This window comes from Rhinolophus hipposideros, assembly GCF_964194185.1.
Source record: "Rhinolophus hipposideros genome assembly, chromosome: 20".
Classification (NCBI taxonomy): domain Eukaryota; kingdom Metazoa; phylum Chordata; class Mammalia; order Chiroptera; family Rhinolophidae; genus Rhinolophus; species Rhinolophus hipposideros.
The window spans coordinates 11,088,125-11,109,607 of NC_138066.1; positions in this window are offsets into that span (position 1 = coordinate 11,088,125).

The window sequence follows — 21,483 nt, forward strand, 5'->3', positions numbered from 1 at the left end:
AGCGAGCAATCAGGACAGTGATCTAGTAAGTAAAATGTTTCTGTGAGTTCTGTGAGATGCTCTAGAAAAATAATCAAACCCAAGGAAGCAGTTGTGGGAACCTCTGCTTTGTAGCCAGTTGGTTAGAAGCACAGGTAATAACTTGGACTTGTAACTGGCACCTGCTGGGAGTGGGCTATGGGGAGAGAACAGTCCTGTGAGAATGTACTCTTAACCTGCAGGAGCTGATGCTCTTTCTGGGGAGATGCTGTCAGACTTGAGTTGAATAATAGGAAACCCAGCTGGTGTCAGCGAATGGTTGGTGTGGAAAAACCCTCCTCCCATCCATGTTTGAACTGGGTTGGATTCTGGCAGGGTAAATCCCCTGGAGTGGAGACTCAAACCCTGGGCCAAGAACATTCTTGGCTTTGTTAGGTAGAAGTTAGAAAATGTAGGAGAAGGAGGAGGGGTGGGAGGGAGTCCATAACACCTATAGAAAAAGTTCTTAACTAGCTTTGATTACCTGCCTCCAGCCACGTATGTTTTTACAACAGATGACAAGAGGTGGTCTGGAGCAAGATGAGGAACTCAGTCAACAGACCTCCGCCCTTCTTAGGAAATCATGCCTAAGTGGAAGAGTATGTACCACTTTTCCTGCCAAATCAACATGTAACTCCCTCACCAGCAAACTAAGTCCTCGGTGTACTGGTGTAGAATTAACCCCTGGTCATTCACAAAAGGTGAAAGCATCCACACCCAGAAAAGTAAAAAGGTAAAAAAAGCTTTTTTATTGAAGGTTGGGCAGAGAGAGAACGCCCCTGGCAGTGTCTGAAGAGGACAGCTGCCCCTAGGTTAAAGGAGGTAGGGATCTTATTTTTTATTTTTCTTTATGCCAGATTCAGGGGGCTGGTTATCTTGCAGTCGTTTCCAGTTGCAGTTGGCTCCTTCTGAGAATTGTTTTGTTTGGCTTCTTCCAAAAATTGTCCTGGCGTTTGTCTATGGTGTTTGTCAGTTCATAGGTGTCTGGGAACTCAGAGCTTAAATGGTTAATCTTTAACCCTATTCTTGCCCACTCCCAGACTCGTTCTTATTGACTCTTAACTCATCAGTTAACCTTTGAGTTCATTGCTATTACCCCCCATACTCATTCTTATTGACTCTTGTCATGCAGAGTGTCATGCAGGGTTTCTGGTCCCATTCCCCACATAAGAACGCAGGATATGGGGAGGCCAAAAAGGAACACCCACGGAACCATAGATAGGAGAATATACCACTATATTCTTTCTGGTGGCTGGGTTGGAGACACAGCAAACAGGATCCACAAGATCTGCAACCTTCCATCCACTTCTCTGCCAACCAACCAACCCCACTTGCTAACTGCAATCTGCACTTGCTAGCTCAGCCACCATCTTCTTGCTAGCCCCCATTTTCTGCTAGCATAGCCACGGCAGTTATATTAGTGGCCAATGGCTCATTGTTTACAGCTGATGGCCAACTAGCCACAGCTGATGGCCATCCAATCACAGTTAATGGCCATTTATTACCTGACCCAGCACCTTTCTATGTGAGGCCGAGAGCCTGGAAACTGCTCTCCTGGCTGTCCCCACAGACCACAATTGCCGGAAAGCAAAATCTCAACGGATTGAAAAAATGCTCTGCAAAGTAGCGGTTTGCAGCTTATTTTATACACAAAATCAAAGGAGGAGGGTTACATGAAATACACTGATGGTAGATTAAGGGGGTGGGAGAAAGCAAAGCATGGAAATCTCTGGGATTGGACAAAAGTAAATTGGAGAGACAGGTACTTCTTTTACAAAGGTGGGTACAGGACAGTTAATATTCACATAGAGATGTTGTCATGCGGGGTGTTATGCAGGTCTCAGCTCCCGCTCCCCACATAAGAATGCAGAATATGGGGAAGCCAAAAATGAATACCCATGGAGCCAGAGATAGGGTAGTCATACCACTCTATTCTCACTGGTAGCTGGGTTGGAGACACAGGAAGCAGGAGCTACACGACCCGCAATCTGCGGTCGCTTCTCTGCCAACTGACCCTCCTTGCTAACTGCTATCCGCCATCTGCTTCTCTGCCAGCCAGCCAGCCAACCCCTCGCTAATCACAATCCGCGCTTACTAGCTTAGCCATAGCAGTTATATCAGTGGCTAATGGCTAACCGGTAACAGCTGATGGCCAGCTAGTCACGGTTGATGGCCATCTGCTTCCTGAGCCAGCACCTTTCCACGTGAGGCCGAGAGCCTGGAAATTGCTCTGCTGGCTCTGTCCCTACAGATGTTAATCAAGGGACAAGAATAATATTCTATAGTTTCCTGCTCTGGTCTGAAAAAAGGGATTACTGACATTCCAAGGATGGCATCTTAGGTGCAAAAAGACAATAGACAGACTCACTTAAAGGGAAGATTGACTTTATGAAGGAAGCTTCAGGCTAAAGATGTGACTTCTCACCATGGCCCACCTTAGTTATGAATGTTTTTTATGTTCATGCCATCTTATGTGGTTATTTTCAGTCTCCTGACCATGTTAGGTTTAACCTGTGGCCCCTTTTCCATCCTCAGTAGTAGGTTTAATTATGGGAATGATATGGGAGAGCCCCTCACTATAGAAATTTTAAGTCACCCTTTCCCTAGTTTCTTAGCTCCTTAGCGCCTAGCTTTAAATACTCTTCTAATCAGTTTCGGAATCCTAGACGAAAAATTGCTCCTAGCCTGAATCACAGAATCCCTCTCATCCCTGCTTCAGATAACTATTTAAAAGCCTTTGACTTCCCAATATCCCCCAAGCCATTCCGGATCCTCCCCCCCCCACCCCATGCCAGTGTACTTGTTGATTGTAATCACTGAAGCTTAATGTTCTTTCCAACCCATTCTGGGCCCAGCTCCTGGACAATTGATGCCACCTGAATGACTGGTTGAAAGGCCACAGGCTCTATAGAGCTAACGGGTTTATTAATTAAAATCTATTTTTCCTCATTTAGGGGCCTTGGGGATACAGAGGATACCCCAGCAAGATTGCCAATCCAACACGGTCTTCCAGGTGAATCTCGAGACCCTTCCTCTCATCTGAGATCAGATAGGGCTAGAGTTCCGTGAATCCCCCAATAGGTAGGGACAGCTCTTTGCCCCTGACTAGCAGGAAGCAGATGCAGAAGAACGGACCTCCTTTCCCTCAGCTTCGCATAGAGATTTTATGGGATCACATCTCTCAAGGGAAAAACAAGACAGGCAGTTAGAGATAGACATCAGCTCTCTACATTACCGCCCAGAAGACTTCCCCTCTCTGTCCAAAATTTCCCCTTTCCATTGTAATTATCTACTGTTATGAGGAACAAATGGGTACAAAATACCCAACTAGATTAAACCAGCCACTCTCACCTGTGCAGTCTAAAAAGCTGAGGTAATAGCTTGTCTCTTGTCAATCACAGGTGTCAATCAAGTGGTCCCATGCCCTGAAAGGAACAGCCCATTCTAGAGAAAAAAGGATAAAAAAGTCCTCACCAGTCAGGCCTTTTTTTGAGCCTGGGCCCTTGGCCCTTTGGGCCTTTTTGCCTTTTGAGCCTCTTCCTTTGTTCCACCTTGAGCCCCTGGACCTTTCTTGCCTTTGAGCCCCTTCTTTTGCTCCTAATAATGCCACCTTGGGCCCTTGAGCCATTCTCTACTGCTTGGATCTGCTCCTATTTCCTTGAAGTGTACTATCTCTTCTAATAAACTGCTTTTTCACTACTTTATCTCATTCAATTGTTTGCTGGAGACGCCAAGAATCTGGACACCGCACCAAGAAAAGCCCACTCCCTGGTAACAGGAATGGCAGTAATGGAATCTCTTTTTGTTACCAGAGAACAGGGGTTCTTGGTCAACGTCTCAGGAAGGAATTCCAGGCCATATCAAATTAAACCACGCAAACAAAGCCAAGCAAACTGAGCAAACAGAGGATTTATTAAAAGAAAGAAAGGGAATATACTCCCAAAATGCAGGAGTGCACAAGCCCAGAAGGAGAGCAACTGCCCCGAAGAACAAACAAATTTAGGATTATATTTGAATAAGGGCACAAAATATCGAGGGGTGGTGTTTCAAGTGTTCCCAGGTGGGTCTTTGCTGATCACTCCTTTCTTTCAGTCCGGAGGAGGGATTCCCTTGTAGGAGAAGGGATTCCTTTGTAGGAACTGTCAGGGTGACACCTGGGGTGGAGATTTCTTCCTGCCTACAATGCTAATAGTATTACAATCTATTACAATTAGTTATAGCTGCACCTTTTCTTAAGAATGATCTCATCTCTTCCTTTGTTTCCTGCACTTCCTTCTTCCTTTCCTCTCCCTTCTCTTCTGCCTATGGTAACATTTCTAAGTCTTTCAAGTACTTAATCCATTTTATGAGTTGTCAAATACATTGTAGAATTGTTCATATTATTCCCTTTTTATCTTTTTTAATTTGAGTAGAATCTAGTGATGTCTCCATTTTCATTTCTGATATTGGTAAATTATCACTTGTCTCTTTTTTTCCTCGGTCATGACTAGAAGTTTATTGATTTTATTGATCTTTTCAAAGAACCAGCTCTTGGTTTCATTGATCTTCTCTCTCTCTCTTTTTTTTTCTGTTTATTTCACTGACTTCTGCTCATATCTTTACTATTTCCTTCCTTCTGCAAACTGTGGGTTTAGTCTGCTTTCATTTTTCATTTTCTAAAGGCAAAGCTTAGATTTTGATTTGAGAGCTTTTACCTTTTCTACTACATTTAGTGCTACAACTTTCCTTCAAGCAGTAATAACCCTGAGCCAGTTTGCAGCAACTTATGACTGTCAATTGTGACTCTTCCCAACCTGCTGTTCAATGATGTCATCTCAATACCTTGAAATCAGCTGGCGTGGGATTATTTATACCACAGAAATCAGAAAATACTATAAATTAGGACTATTCCCCCCATACACATCAGAAAGCCTGTTGTTAAACAATTACTAGCAACCAATGCCTCTAAGCACTGCTTTGGTTGTCTCCCACAAATTTTGATATGTTGTATTGTCATTCAGTGTAAAATATTTTCTTATTCCCATTGAGATATTTTTCTTTGACTTGCAAATTATTTAAAGGGTGTTGTTTACTTTCCAAATATTTGGGGGATTTTTCAGATATTTCTGTTGCTGATTTCTAGTTAAACTCCATTATGGTCAGAGATATACTTTGTATGATTTTCAATTATTTTAAATTTAAGTTTGTTTTATGGCTGAGAATGTAATCTGTCTTGGTGGATTTTCCACGTGTACTTGAAAAGTGCTATTCTAGTGCTGTTTTGGTGGAGTGTTCTATAGTGTCAGTTAGGTCAAGGTTGTTAATACTGTTGTTTAGGTCTACTACATTCTTGCTGATTTGTGACTGCATGTTCTGTTGATTCCTGAGAGAAGAGTTTCAAAGCATAATTGTGCATCTGTTTGTTTCTCCTTTTAGTTCTATATAAGAAAAAGCGGTGCTGAGATAAATCATAAATTCCTATCTGGGCAGGTCACTGTGGGTAGTCAGGCCCTACACCTATAACTTCTGTAACGAAAGGTTTTTAAACAAGCCCTGTCTATTGCTCTTGTGCATTTAGGTGAACACACCTTTGAAATGTCAGAAGTAATACCCCTAGAAGGTTTGACCACCCTCAAGAAAGCATATAATCTCAACTAACATATAATCCAATTCCCATCTTCACGTAATATTCCTTCATAAAATAACCTGCAAACTGTCATTCTCTGGAGCATTTGAGATCTTGCTTTCTGGAAATTGTTGTCAGTTTTGGCTCAAATAAATTCTTATAAAAATTCTTTACAGGTTTGGACATTTCTTATTTTGAAAGTTCTATCAGTTTTTTCATGTATTTTAAGTCTTTGTTCTTAGGTGCATATACATTTCACATTGTTATGAATTCTTGTTGGAATGATTTTTTTTTAATTCTGCATGTCTCTCTTTATTCCTGATAACATTGCTTGATGTGAAGTCTACTTTGTCTAATATTCATATAGCCACTCCATTTTTTCTACTGGTGTTTTTATTGTATATCTTTTTAAACTCTTTTTAACCTACTTGTATCATTATATTTAAAGTGGATTTTTATAAACAGAATACACATGGGCTTTTTAAAAATCCAATCTACTCATCTCTCTCTTTAATTGGTGCGTTCAACCCATTCACATTTGATATCATTATGGTTGGATTCAAGCCTACCATTTTATTATATGTCTTCTGTTGGTTCTCTCAGTTCTATATTCTTCTGTTCCCCCTTTTCCATCTTCTTTTTTGGGTCATTTGAATATTTTTTAGTATTGCATTTTAATTTACCTATTGGCCTTTAGGCTATGTCACAGGAAGTGATCTAGGGGTTATGACATACATAGTTGACTTTTCCCAGTCTATGTAGAGTTAATATTTTTACCACGTGAAGTAAAATGTAGAAGGCTTACAACCATATAAGTCCCTCCATCCCATTTTATGTTATACTTGTCTTACATACTGCATCTCTGTACATCTGCGGAACACCTCACCAGATAATGTACTAGGTTTTGCTTTAAACACTCAATGCATATTGTAAATAACTGAAGAGAAGAAAAACTGTTAAATATATACCCAGATATGTGCCATTTCTGTTGCTCTTCCTTTATTCCTGAAGTTACAAGTTTCCCTCTGGTATCATTTTCCTTCTGCTTAAAGAAACTTCCTTTCCTTATAAAGCAGATCTGATGGCAACAAATTCTCATAGTTTCCCTTCATGTAAGCATATCTTCATTTGCCATCATTCCTGAGGAATTTTTCCCCCCACTGGAAATAGAATTCTATGTTAACAGTTCTTTTCTTTAAAAACTTTAAAGATGGGCCGGCCCGGTGGCTCAGGTGGTTAGAGCTCCATGCTCCTAACTCCGAAGGCTGCCGGTTGGATTCCCACATGGGCCAGTGGGCTCTCAACCACAAGGTTGCCAGTTCGATTCCTCGAGTCCTGCAAGGGATGGTGGGCTGCGCCCCCTGCAACTAAAGATTGAACACGGCACCTTGAGCTGAGCTGCCTCCCGGATGGCTCAGTTGGTTGGAGCACAGGCTCTCAACCACAAGGCTGCCTGTTCGACTCCCGCAAGGGATGGAGGGCTGCGCCCCCTGCAACTAGCAACGGCAACTGGACCTGGAGCTGAGCTGCGCCCTCCACGACTAAGACTGAAAGGACAACAACTTGACTTGGAAAAAAAAAAAAGTCCTGGAAGTACACACTGGTTCCCCAATAAAGTCCTGTACCCCTTTCCCAATAAAAAAATCTTAAAAAAAAAGTTGTTAAAAAAAAAAAAAAAACTTTAAAGATGTCATTCAACTGGCTTCTGGCTTCTCTGCTTCTAATGAGAAATCTTCAGGCATTTGAACTGCGGCTCTCCTATATGAGTCCACATTTTCTGGCTACTTTGAAAAGGGTTTTCGGGATGGCCAGTAGCTCAGTTGGTTACAGCATGGTGCTGGTAACACCAAGGTTGCAGTTCGATCCCCGCATGGGCCACTGTGAGATGCACCATCCTTAAAAAAAAAAAAGGAGGGGGGTTTCTTTTCTTAATCTTTGATTGTCAATAATTTGATTGTCGTCTGCCCATGGTTTTATTGAGTTCATCTTGTTTGGACTTTGATGAGCTTTTTGAGTCTGTAAATTTATATCTTTCACTAAATTTGAAGAGTTTTCATCCATTATTCCTTCAAGTGGATTTTCTGCACCAATTTTATTTTCTCATTTTTCTGGGATTTCAATGACATGAATATTAGTCCTTTTGATATTGTCACACAGGTCACTGAGGCTCTGTTTTTTGGTTTTTAAATCTTTTTTTCATCAGATTGGAAAATGTCTGATTGTTCATTGATTCTTTCCTGTCACCTCTATTCCACTGTTGAACTAATCCAGTGAGATTTTATTTCAGATATTGTATTTTTAGTTCAAAGATTACCACTGAGTTCTTTTTTATAGTTTCTATTCTGTCAAGAATGTCTATTTCTCCACTCAGTTCCTTTATCAAGGAACATGGTTATATAGCTGCTTTAAAGTCATTGTCTGATAATTGCAGTATCTGTGTCATCTCTTAACTGTACCTGAACTTTATTTCTTTAGCATGCATTTTGCTTTAATCCAAGATAGCTTTGTTTAGCCTAATAGAACTGTTACTTGCATTCTTTCTACCAGATCTTTCTACCTGTACACATACTGTATGTCCACTCCCTTTAATCATTAAGCCCTTTAGTACATTAAGTTCTAGTCAGTGTCAAACTCACTTAAGAATAAAGCTTCAGGGCCGGCCTGGTGGCTCAGGCGGTTAGAGCTCCATGCTCCTAACTCCGAAGGCTGTCGGTTCGATTCCCACATGGGCCAGTGGACTCTCAACCACAACGTTGCCAGTTCAACTCCTCGAGTCCCGCAAGGGATGGTGGGCAACGCCCCCTGCAACTGATTGAAAACGGCACCTTGAGCTGAGCTCCCGCTGAGCTCCCAGATGGCTCAGTTGGTTGGAGCGTGTCCTCTCAACCACAAGGTTGCCAGCTTGACTCCCACAAGGGATAGTGGGCTGCGCCCCCTTCAACTAGCAACGGCAACTGGACCTGGAGCTGAGCTGTGCCCTCCACAACTAAGACTGAAAGGACAACAACTTGACTTGGAAAAAAGTCCCGGAAGTACACACTGTTCCCCTGTTCCCCTTCCCCAATAAAATCTTAAAAAAATAAAAAAATAATTGTAGTTTAAAAAAACAGGTTAATTGCAAAAAATCATTCTAAAAATAATAAAAAAATAATAATAAAGCTTCAGGTCTATCAATAATGACCAAGATATAATAACCAAACCTCAAGTTAGAATAAGGTTTTAGTCAAACAAAGATAGCAGCTTGGCCTTGGTTATGTTTCAGCTCCAGACTCATGAAAGCAGAATGGCCCCATGGACCACATTCCCTGTAAACCAGACCGAACAATGTCATGACTGATATCAAGATCTGATGCCATGATCAACTGCCCCCTTCCTTAGCCCCGACCAACTAGTAGAGGCCATGACCCCAACTCCCATAGCAACCATGATGAATGACTTTTCTCCTATATAACCTAGTGACTAGAATCTGATGGGGAGCCAGGTGTTTGACAGCACTAACTAGCTCACCTGCATCTCCAGGCTTGGCACCAATTCCTTAAATAAACTTTTACTTTCTTTGCTGCAATCTCCTGCTCGTGTCTTATTTGACTTGGATGTACACAGGCAAGCAGACCTTTTGAGTCTGTGGTAACAATTTCAGGGCTGGATTCAAGTTTTGGCTCCCCTCCCAATATGCATGCCATTATTAACTGGACAGACTCCTCGGGTAGTTAGTTACACTTTGTATTTTGTTTAGAGTTTTTAGTTGTAATCAATGGGAAAGATAGGCTGTATTGGGCTTCCCAGAAGTCATTGTTGAATTTTAATAATATATATGTCCAACAAATGAATGTTGAAAACATCATATTTAAGTGAAAGAAGCCAGACACAAAAAGCCACAGATTGTATAATTCCATTTATATGAAATGTCCAGAGTAGGTAAATCCATAGAAACAGAAAGATAGATTTATTGTTTCTAAGGTTTGAAGGGAAAGGAAGAATGAGGAGTAACTGGAAAGAAACCCATATACAGACATACTTCGTTTTATTGTGCTTTGCTTTATTGTGCTGCAAAGATGTGGGTTTTGTGGGTTTTTTTTTTTACAAATTGAAGGCAAGACACTTCACCAGCAAAAAATCACAACTCACTTTACTTCGATACTCACTTTATTGCCGTGATCCAGAAATGAACCCACAATATCGTCAAGATATGCCTGCATGGGGATTTTTTATGAGTGGCAAAATGTTCTGAAAATAATGGTAATGGTACCATACATCTGTGAATATGAGGTCTGACAATTAAGTTTGTGAATTTGCCTCCGTGCCCTTACATCGGCAGCACTGTACAAACAGCTCGGTAAGGTTTCATAACTTTGGTATATCAGTGTCTCACAGCTGTGTTTGTGTCTACGTGTGGCAGTGTCTTGTTGAGTGGCATGCATTATTGTTGTTGCAAGTTTTTGTGTGCTGTCGCAAGAATGTCTGAGCTTGCGTTAGAGCTGTGAACAAACATTAAATTTCCTGTTAAACTTGGCAAGTATGGAAGTGAAATCAGAGACATGTTAGTCCAATTTTCTGGGGATAATGCCATGAATAAAACAACAGTGTACAAATGTATTAAACATTTTTCCGAGAAGAGAGAATGCATCACTGATGAAGAAAGGTCAGGGCAGCCAGTAACGAGCAGAACTGATGAAAACATTGCAAAATTTGTCGAACTGTGTGTCAAAATCATTGACTGACAGTGAGAAGAATAGCAGGCCAAGTAAACATCAACAGAGAAACAGGAAAATCTTAACTGAAAATTGTGGCATGAGAAAGCTGTGTGCAAAAATGGTTCCAAAGGAGATCACCAATGAACAAATGCAAAGAAGAGTCGAAGTTTGCCAAGACCTTTTAGAGAGGCAAGACAATGTTTTCGGCCATGTTATCATTGGTGATGAAACATGGGTGTACCAATACGACCCTGAAACAAAGCGTCAAAGTACACAGTAGAAGTCAGCCAATTCTCCAGGAACAAAAATGTTCTGTCAGTCCAAATCAAGAGTCAAAATGATGTTGCTAATCTTTTTTTGATATCAGAGGGGTTATTATTATAAATTTGTACCAATTGGACAGTTAACCAAGTTTACTATTTGGAAGTGCTGAAAAGGCTGCGTGAAAAAGTTAGACAAAAATGACGTGACCTTTTCTCCAGCTATGCATGGCTCTTGCATCACGACAATACACAGTTCAAACGGCATTGTCTTTGAGGGAGTTTTCAGCCAGTAAACAAATAACTGTATTGGAACACCCTCCCTACTTACCTAAGCTGGTCCCCAATGACTTCTTTCTTTACCTGAAGATAAAGAAAATATTGAAAGGAAGATATTTTGATGACATTCAGGACGTAAAAGGTAATATGATGACAACTCTGATGGCCATTCCAGAAAGAGTTCCAAAATTGCTTTGAAGGGTGGACTAGGCGCTGGCATCGCTGCATAGCTTCCCAAGGGGAGTACTTCGAAGGTGACCGTAGTGATATTCAACAGTGAGGTATGTAGCACTTTTTCTAGGATGAGTTCAAAATCTTAATTGTCAGATCTTGTATACTAAAAAAAAAACAAAAAAAAAACAGAGTTAAAAGTGTGAATTTCATGATATGTGAATTTTATTTTAAGTTATTTTGAAAAAATATATATATACAACTGAGATTTTTATTACTTATTTTCAACAAATATGGTACAAGGTTGAAGGTCGAAAAATTAAGTTCACAAACACATCCTAGAAAAAGTGCTACACACCTCACTGCTGAATATCACTACGGTCACCTTCAAAGAACTCCCCTTGGGAAGCTATGGACTGACACAAGCACCTAGTCCACCCTTCAAAGCAATTTTGGAACTCCTTCTGGAATGGTCATCAGATCTGTAGTCATACTACAGTTGATGTCCTGAATGTCATCAAACTGTCTTCCTTTCAATATTTCCCTAATCTTCAGGTAAAGAAAGAAGTCATTGGGGACCAGATCAGGTGAGTAGAGAGGATGTTCCAATGCAGTTATTTGTTTACTGCCTAACCACTCCCTCAAACAAAGTGCCATGAGAGCTGGTGCATAGTCATGATGCAAGAGCCATGCATTGTTGGTAAAAAGTTCAGGTCATTTTTATCTAACTTTTTCACGCAGTCTTTCAGCACTTCCAAATAATAAACTTGGTTAACTGTCCAACTGGTACAAATTCATAAGGAATAATCCCTCTAATATGAAAACAAGCTTAGCAACATCATTGCAACAAGTTCGTGAAGTGAATTGTCTGACCTCGTCTGACTTTCTGAAAGTTGGTTTTGATAACTCCCAGTTGCACAGTTAGCCCCTGACATACCTAACTATACACGCGCATTTCAAGAGCAAGTCCACTGACAGTTCACAATAATTCTAACTCACTTTGGATACAGTTTGTGTCTCCAGCCCAAGTTAGATAGAGAGTACTCATTTTGAAGCTGTGCAAACATCTAAGACAATTTTTTAAAAATTTAATCTCGATCTCTAAAGTACACTTTCATTGTTAAAAATTCAAATGCAGGCCGGCCCGATGACGCAGGCGGTTAGAGCTCCATGCTCCTAACTCCGAGGGCTGCCGGTTGGATTCCCACATGGGCCAGTGGGCTTGCAAAGTTGCCGGTTCAATTCCTCGAGTCCCGCAAGGGATGGTGGGCAGCGCCCCTTGCAACTAACAAGGGCAACTGGACCTGGAGCTGAACTGTGCCCTCTACAACTAAGACTGTAAGGACAACAACTTGACTGGAGAAAAGTGCTGGAAGTACACACTGTTCCCCAATAAAAGTCCCGTTCCCTTTCTCCAATAAAAAAAAAAAATCTTTAAAAAAAATTTCAAACGCAAGAGGATCAGCTCAGATCCTGCTCTGTGCTTATGCAGATTTTCTTTTCCAAGTTATCTTTCTCTCCTGCTGTGAAGTTAACTGTAATTAATCAGACTCATTAAATATTTTGTCTTTAAATGGAATGGTTGAATATAGAGATTTCTGTCTTGCTAGAATGGATAAAATTCGTGTGTGTGTGTGTGTGTGTGCGCGCGTGCACGCATTATATATATAAAATCAGTTATATTCAGGGCATAATGCAAACTTGGAAGCAAGAATTATTTGTAATATTGGCTCAAACTATGTATGTTCTCAAAATGAAGTTACTGAAATTCTGGTCATCTGGAAGTAATAACAAGCTCAAACTTGGCTATAATGTATTATAAAAACAAAGTTCCCGAGAAACTTGGATTAGAGACTTACAAAGGGAAATACCTAGAATTCTTGTAAGTTTTGGAACCTGTGCAAACAGTTGTCAGCTAGAAAATTTTCTAGTGAAATTCCAAGTCATATGTTGTCACTTCAATAATGATACTTAATCACATCAACAATTTATAAGGAATTAGATATTTTTAGTTCAGTTCATTCACCTGGGACTTAATAGAGGGTGTGGATTTAAAAGCGAAGGATTAAGTAAGAAACTTGAATCACCCAAACCTATCTATCACATCATGAATGGGTGACTGGAATTTTGGAAACACCTCAGGTTTGATATAAGGTAAACTGAGCCATAAAACTCTGAGACAAGATAAAGAAAAGCTAATGTAAGCGTTGTAACTGAAGAGAGAGTGTGTTAACAGAAAGAGGAGGCTGAAGAACAACGGTACGTCAGGTCATACATTCATCAGAATATCTGACAAATGTCATTACCTGACACGCCTGTGAGGAGAGATGAGGCGAGGGCTTTTGTACCACAAGCATTTTAACACATTCACAACTTCAGGCATTTATATTGAGGGACTGGAAAGGAAAAGCACACCAGCTTAATTGACGGGACTGTCTCTGCCACTTATTTATGGTGGTGCCTTTGGGTTTACTGCACAGATTACAACCCATTCCTTAACGGCCTGGACTTCTACTGCAGAATAACTACATCCAAAGGGATCTGCCTAACAAGCCCACGCTAAGCAGTGCCCTGTCGCACAGCTTTCGCCTTACATCCTGACCTCAACCTTGTGTAAATCACACCACAACTGACAGGAAAATTTCTTCTTGCTGCTTCTAACAACCTCGTTTCCCGAGTGCCAGATGAGTCCCTCATCCGTTGTCACAAGACTAGACTGAGCTGAAGCACACCTCAGTGTGATCCCTCTAATCTATGGTCCATGAGCATGGAAGGGAGGGATCCCAAGAAGAATTAGAGCATTTTTGACCATTGCACCTCCCTCTCCATGGCGAAGAGCAGAGTATGGCTCAGGATAGGGCAAGGAATAGGGTTGTCTAAAGGTCCTACAGCCTGCCTCAAACACAGAGCACACAATGTATAAAATAAACACACAAAGGCTTAGCGTCAGCCATTTTTTATTCCCAAAATGATATATCCATTCACTCCATACTTTTCCTAAGAAAGCTGGCTGGCCTTTATAACCAGGGTGAGGGCACTACTTCTCAGTCCAAAGAGACATTGCAGATGCTTCTGATAAAAGAATGGATGGTCAACACACCTTTATCTCCACCCTCTCCTAACGCCTCACTATGATGACAGTAAATGAGTTCTTTTTTTTTTTAATTAATTTTATTGGGGTGACAATTGTTAGTAAATTTACATAGATTTCAGGTGTACAATTCTGTATTACATCGTCTATAAATCCCATTGTGTGTTCACCATCCAGAGTCAGTTCTCCTTCCATCACCATATATTTGATCCCCTTTACCCTCATCACCCACCCCCCACCCCCTTACCCTCTGGTAACCACTAAATTATTGTCTGTGTCTATGAGTTTTTGTTTCTCATTTGTTTGTCTTGTTCTTTTTGGTCTATATACCACATATCAGTGAAATCATAGGGTTCTCTGCTTTTTCTGTCTGACTTGTTTCACTTAGCATTATTCTCTCGAGATCCATCCATGTTGTCACAAATGTTCCTATATCATCTTTCCTTAACGCCGAATAGTATTCCATTGTGTATATGTACCACAACTTCTTTATCCATTCATCTATCGAAGGACATTTTGGTTGTTTCCATGTCTTGGCCACCGTAAACAAAGCTGCAATGAACATTGGAGTACACGTGTCTCTATAGAGAAATGCTTTTATATTTTTGGGGTAGATACCCAGGAGAGCGATTGCTGGGTCAGTAAATGAGTTCTTTTAAAACATAAAAACACACAAGAATAAAGACAGTAGGACAGATGACAACTGCAGATGAGAGATGTCAACAAATTTCGTCACCCGGAAGCAGTAAGGTGATAACAGCCTTGATACATTAGAAAAAGATGAAAAACTAGCTGCATGGAGCAGGGCAGAGCCGGGGTTATAAAACTCCAACAAGCAAGCCAGTTCCTGACACAGAATCCTGAAAAGCCTCAGAAACTGAAGGCACAAGTTACCTCTGAAAGGACTCGTGCACAGTAGGGTTGGACACTGGAGAATTTGCTGAAAATCCTTAAGGGCAGCAGATCTCTTCCGCCATTCTTCACAGTCAGGCAACTACTTCTGCCCGTCTGTGGAGGAGAAATGGAAGTTTCTTTTCAAGGAACATCAGACAAGGCTGAGAGCCAGGCTGAATTTTATGCTGAAAGCAACATACCGGAAAGGGGAATTCTCAGATCCAACCTATCCAAGCTTCAAATAACAAAATTTACTGACATGTCAACTCATCCCTTGCTGTCTTTATTCTCGTGGGTTTGTATATTTAACACCAGCAGTCAGGCTGAGATAAATAAGAGATAAAAGGACTGCTGTCTGGGGAAACTGAGCACGACCAAGTGAAATGACATACAGGCATGGCACTTGAGGTCCTTTCACCAAATAATCCGATCCCCACTTGAGCCCCCTCAGCGAAGCCCTCCAGTGGAAAAGCCCCACTGATGCACACAGAACTTCCAAAGAGCCTTACTTTAAATACGAAAGATATGAACATCACCAGATATTTGAGGAAAGCTTCTAATGTGAAATACAGAGACCAAACAGAAAGGGAACTTGTAGAAAAGAGAGATTGAGGAAGCTGAAGAAAACTTATTTTGAAATTATCATTAACGTTAAAAGGGAGATAAGAGAAGATATTGCAGCCATGAAACAAAAACAGGAAACTTTTTTTTTTTAAAGGCACAGAGAATAAGGAAGAGCCCTTCAGAATAAAAATATGATAGCAGACATTAAAATTTCAGAAGTGTTGGAAGACGAGTTAATTAAATCTCCCAGGAAAAAAAGACAAAGAATAATAAGATTTCTCAAATGAGAGAAGATGGGGGAAATGTGAGAAAAACATGAAATAAATAAGAAAATTTCCTAGAACTGAGGATATTAGCTCCAGATAGGTACAATCCACCAAGCGCCAGCAAAACAAATATAAACACAGACGAAGGCATTCCATTGTGAAATTTCGGAATGCTGGGGACCATGAAAATAAATCTTAGGGGCCGGCCCCAGTGGCTCAGATGGTTGGAGCATGTGCTCCAAGGGCTGCTGATTTGATTCCCACGTAGGCCAGTGGGCTCTCAACCAAAAGGTTGCCCGCTGGACTCACAACTCCCACAAGGGATGGTGGGCTCTGCTCCCTGCAGCTGGGATTGAGCACAGTACCTTGAGCTGGGCTGCCCCCGGGCTCCCAGATGGCTCAGTTGGTTGGGGCCCCAGCTCTCTTTTGGGACTCCCATTGTATTCTATAATAACATAATTTCACTGCATTGTATACATCTGCTTACCTTTCTCTTTCCCAGAAGACTGAGATATCCTTGGAGACAGTGACTGTAGTTTTCATTTTTGTTACCTCCAGCACCTAGCATAATGTGTGGACTACAGGAAGTACCATACATATTGCAGAAACAATGAGTGAAGGAATGGCTCATTGGATGGACAGACAGATGGTAGGTGGAGTACAACAGATGAAAGTAACCTCCAGGCCGGTTCACAGGGGCTGAAATGATCAAAGTGTAAATGGGTTTAGATTCTTGGTGTCTGAGACCCAAAAATGTGGCTTAAGCACTATGCTATCCCGTGGCAGCAGAAGAAACAAAGGATATGGTACACTGGAAGGAGTCAGAGAGGTGAAGACATCTGGGGCAAAACTGAATTAAGTAGTGGGAAACAGAACAGCCTGTGATCAGCGAGTCCAAGCACAATCACGAAGGATGGAAAACGGGCAGCTTCCTCTTCACTCTGGATGTGTGCAGGAACATTTCATTGACTTTCTGTTTACTAATAACTCCTCTAGGCCAAGCATTTTCTATGAACCACAAGGAGAAAAGAAGGCCTAACACAATCCCTGTCCAGAGGGTGCTACAGATGAGTAACTATTCAGGGAAACCTACTTGACAGGTTGTAGGGAGGTCATTCGTCCAACCTTTAGCATCTACCTGGACCCAGACAGGTTGAGACTAAATTGGAGAGTGAACCAAGCATACAGGCCGGAGATCAATGTGACCCTGGGGAGACAAAGGCCAAGGAAGTGGCACCCTGGGGATTTCACGGGACCTGTGCCGAGAGCTGCCCCTCAAAGTCTCCTTGGCTTGCAAAGGGCAGGGACAGCGCAGTCCAGTTCCAGGGGCAGCCTACAGCCCCAGCCCATTCTTTTGGTGTTGCATTCAGCCTTTTAAGAGGGAGAGGCCTGGACCAGACACTGTATGAGATGAACGCTGGCTAACCCCTTCAGATGGTTATGGGGAAAACAGCTTGGTGACCTCAGCCTGAGAGGCTAACCTGCTGAACTCCAACAGTGGTAGAGGGAGCCTCCCATCTTCATAAGCTTTTGCAGAGCTTATGAAGTTGTGGGGAAGGCTCGCTTCTCGTCCACTTTTGGCACCTCAAAGGACTGAGATGCGACAACAGTTATCCAGTTTGACTCATCCCAGGGCCCAGCAGGGATTCCTCCTCAGTGCTTCATTCTGCCATTCATTTGTTCCTTCACTCAATAGTTACTGAGCCCCTACTCAGTATTCCTACTACAAACCAGGAATTTGGGACTGGAGATTCAGCAGTGCACAAACCAAACACAGAATCTCTGCTCTCATGGTGCTTACAGTCCATTGGGAGGAGACAAACTCTAACAGATTCATATTAAATAATATTAAATAATATGTATCAGGTAGTGATTAAGTGGTACAAGGACCGGGGGCAAGGGCTTAATAAAGGGAGACAGGGTCAGGAGGGCTGATTTCTGACAGGGTGACCAACTATAAAGCCTCCCTGAAAATATCAACTCTCTGCCTCTGTGAGGGGTGGCCAGGGCTCATAGTCTGACAACTATCTGGGGAGTGCTGCCTCTCCCTGGAGATCGTGACGAAACCGTATTCCAGGCTGAGGGACAGTCTGTTCCCGGCAGACAGAAACCAGAGAACATGCCAGGAACTGAGCAGGAAGGATGCCAGTGGCTGCAGAGGTAGTGGGGTCGCAGTCCTGGGTGGAGACGGGGATGGTGCCCTCACCATCTATGGGATTTGTGTCCCATAGGAACTGAATGAGCAGCTCTACATCCAAGTTACTTACAGTGACAGAGAGCAAGGTCTGGAACACACCCCAACACATCTTCAGAATAACCCTGCTCTATTAACCTTTGGGTATGGTATTAACTGCTTGAATAATTTATTAACTAGCCTCATATTCAGCCAACATTCTCACGTTGTGCGACTGCTGGAGAGCTTGTGAAGGCAAATGCTCTATTATTTCCACAATCAATCCAGAAACGCAAAGGGCTAGTTTGACAGGCCTGTTCTGAACTGTGAACCTATACTGACTCCTACTAATTCTTTTTTTCCCCAGGCAAAGCCGAAACCCACCTTAATAACCTACTCTTCCCGCCAGATACTACATCATAAAGCCACAATAAATAAGTATACACAGATCAATGGAATAGAAAACAAGGTAAAAAGGAGAGACCCAAATAGATACAGCAATTTAGAATATAACAAAGGTGGCACTTCAAATCAGAAAGATGGATTGTTTAGTAAATGACATTCAGACAAAACAGTAAAATTGATCTGTACATCATACCTTACACTAGGATAAGTTCCAAATGGATGAAAGACGTAAATGTAAAAACTGAAACAATAAAAGCACAGCATCATAAAACTACTAGAAAAAACATATTACCATCTTCTAATGATCTTAGAACGGTAAAGGCAAAAATCTTAATGAAAACCCAGTTTTAAAAGACTGGTAAATTCAATTAATAAAAATTTTCAGCATGGCAAAAACCACTATAAGCAGGCAAAAGACAAAAGTAAGTTGTCAAAAAGATTACAACTCTTACATGTAGACAAAGGTTAAATTTTCTTCATCTATACCAAGCTATAAAACAAGAAAATAAACCAACAACTGAATAAGCAAAGCATATGGACATTTTATAGAAAAGGAAATTTAAAGAAATCTTAAACATATGAAAAGAGCTCAAACTCTCTCATGAGAGAAATATAAATTAAGACACACTGTTGTGCCATTCCCCATCTAACACGTTGGCAGAGCACAACATTTAACAACATACACTGGCAAATGTTTGGAGAAACACTCATATTCCTGGTGGGGCAAAAATTGGTACAACATCCAAGAAAGGACTCACCACTTCTACTTCTAGGAATTTATCCTACGGATACTTATGTACAAAATGACATGTGCACATTATTTGTATGCATGAATATGTTCACTTGTGTTGTGACAGCATGAGAGAATTGACATAAAAAGTCATTGGTCAGGGACTGTTTAATTACAGTATAATAAAATTCCAGGCAGCTGTAAGAAAAACGGAGGAAGCTCTGTATGAACTGAAATGGAATGATCTTCAAATGCTCTCAAGTTCACCTTCAAAACTTATCTGGAATTCCCAGCTATCATCTCTCCTAGCTGATTAGCCTCCTAACTGGTGTGTCTGCTACCATCCTTACTCCCTTCCGTCCAGCTCCCAAGAGCAGTCAGGTCCTGGGAAGGCATAAACCCATTATGCCAAGTCTGTCAAAACCTCCCAGTGATTTCCTACCTCACTCAGAGTACAAGCTGTAAGTCCTGCATCACTGTCTCCCCATTCCTGCTTCCACCCTATCATCTCTCTGACCTCTTCTCTTTTTCAAGCCCACTGACTTCCCTGCTTTCCTTCAACACCCCAAGAGTGTTCCTGCTTCAGGACCTTTTCTCTGCTATGCCCTCTGCCTGGAAAGCCCTTCCGCCGGAAGTTCACACTGCTTTCTCCCTCAACTCCTTTGGGTCTCCATTCACTGTCACGGCGACCAGACCTTGACCATCCTACTTAAAATTGCACAGATACGCACACACACTCAAATGTAGTAACATGGTGGATATATGGGTGTTCTCTGTATAATTCTTTCAACTTAATGTCTTAAATTTTTCATAAGAAAATGTTGAACAAACCTACACAAGCCTATTCCCCTCTCCTTGCTTTCCCACTGCACTTGTCACCATCTAACATCCATTGTATTTACTGCCTACCCCACCCACACACAACACACAGAATTTAAACACCATTAATGGAAGAACAGAGATTTCTGTTTTGGTCACTGCTCTATCTCTAGTTTATAAAACAGCGCCTACTGCTGCACCATCCAATTCCTGGTTTTGATATTGTATTGTAAACATAGATGTAAACGTTGCAGGAAACAAGGCCAAGGGGGTCTTGCCACGCACTCCCTATCTGTACTCTTTGCGAACTCCTGTGGGCTCCTCGTACTTTAAAAAATGATATTTATCTTAGTGAGAAAACTGTGCCATGTACGTAACTGGTACTCTATATTTATTGAATAAATCCCACGACTACCTGAAATTAAGTGATTCATATTAAGTTATAACATACTGCCATTTGTGTGAAAAATAAAGGGAAAATTTTTGATACAAAATTGTATATATATGCATATATTATCTCTGGAAGAATAAATTAAAAATGATCATTTTGGCTGCTCTGGGTAGAAAACCTGGGTGGCTGGAGGACAGACTAAGAAGGCTTCAATAAACCTGTACGTCTTGAGTATGGAGTCACGTGAATGTTATCTACTCACAATATAGTTGACATTTTTAAAGTTTCTTTTCTAGCCCCTTCCTCAGCGTCAATGTCAACTTTATCTATCTGCAGTTTCCAGGTTCTTTCCATTGTTGAAAAATCAATATTGCAGGAATTTTCACACCTCTCCATCTGTGCCTGCAGTGATCCTTAAGTCTTAAAAGGCCCACTCCACCTTTTAAAAAAAAAGCCCTTGAACTTAAATCAGAGGAAAACAAACAGCTATCAAAGACAGTTTAGGAATAGAAACTTGAATATCACAATACATTATATACAATATTATTGTATTATTGTGACTTTTTTTAGGTTTGATAGTGTGGGATTGTGATTATGTAGAAAAATGTCCTTAATCTTAGAAGATAATATTGCAGAATTTAGAGGTGAAGGGCCATGATGTTTGCAACTTACTTTTTACATAGTCCCACAAGAAATGTGTATACATATAGATGTGTATTGATTAGATAGATATATGTGCATATATAAATACGTGTCTATATGTAGACATTATACAGAGATAAAAGCTAATGTGGGAAAGTGTTAATCCATCTACATAAAGGTTATACACTGTAGACTATTTCAACTTATCTGCAGGTTTGAAATTTTTGAAAATAACAAGTAGGAGGAAATTTTTTAAAAACCCCAACTAAGTTTCCCAAAATAAGCTTAATGTCGCTCCTCAGAGGTCATTCAGGAAACACACAGTGGGGAAGCCACTCCCTTTTCTGCATTTCCAAGGCGCTTTACTTATGTTCATCCTTCAACAGACTGAGTGAGTGAAAAAAGTACGGGGCATCTCCCTCCAGCCCACAAATTCCGATACCCTAAGGCACACACCTCTAGATTCATACACACGCATGCC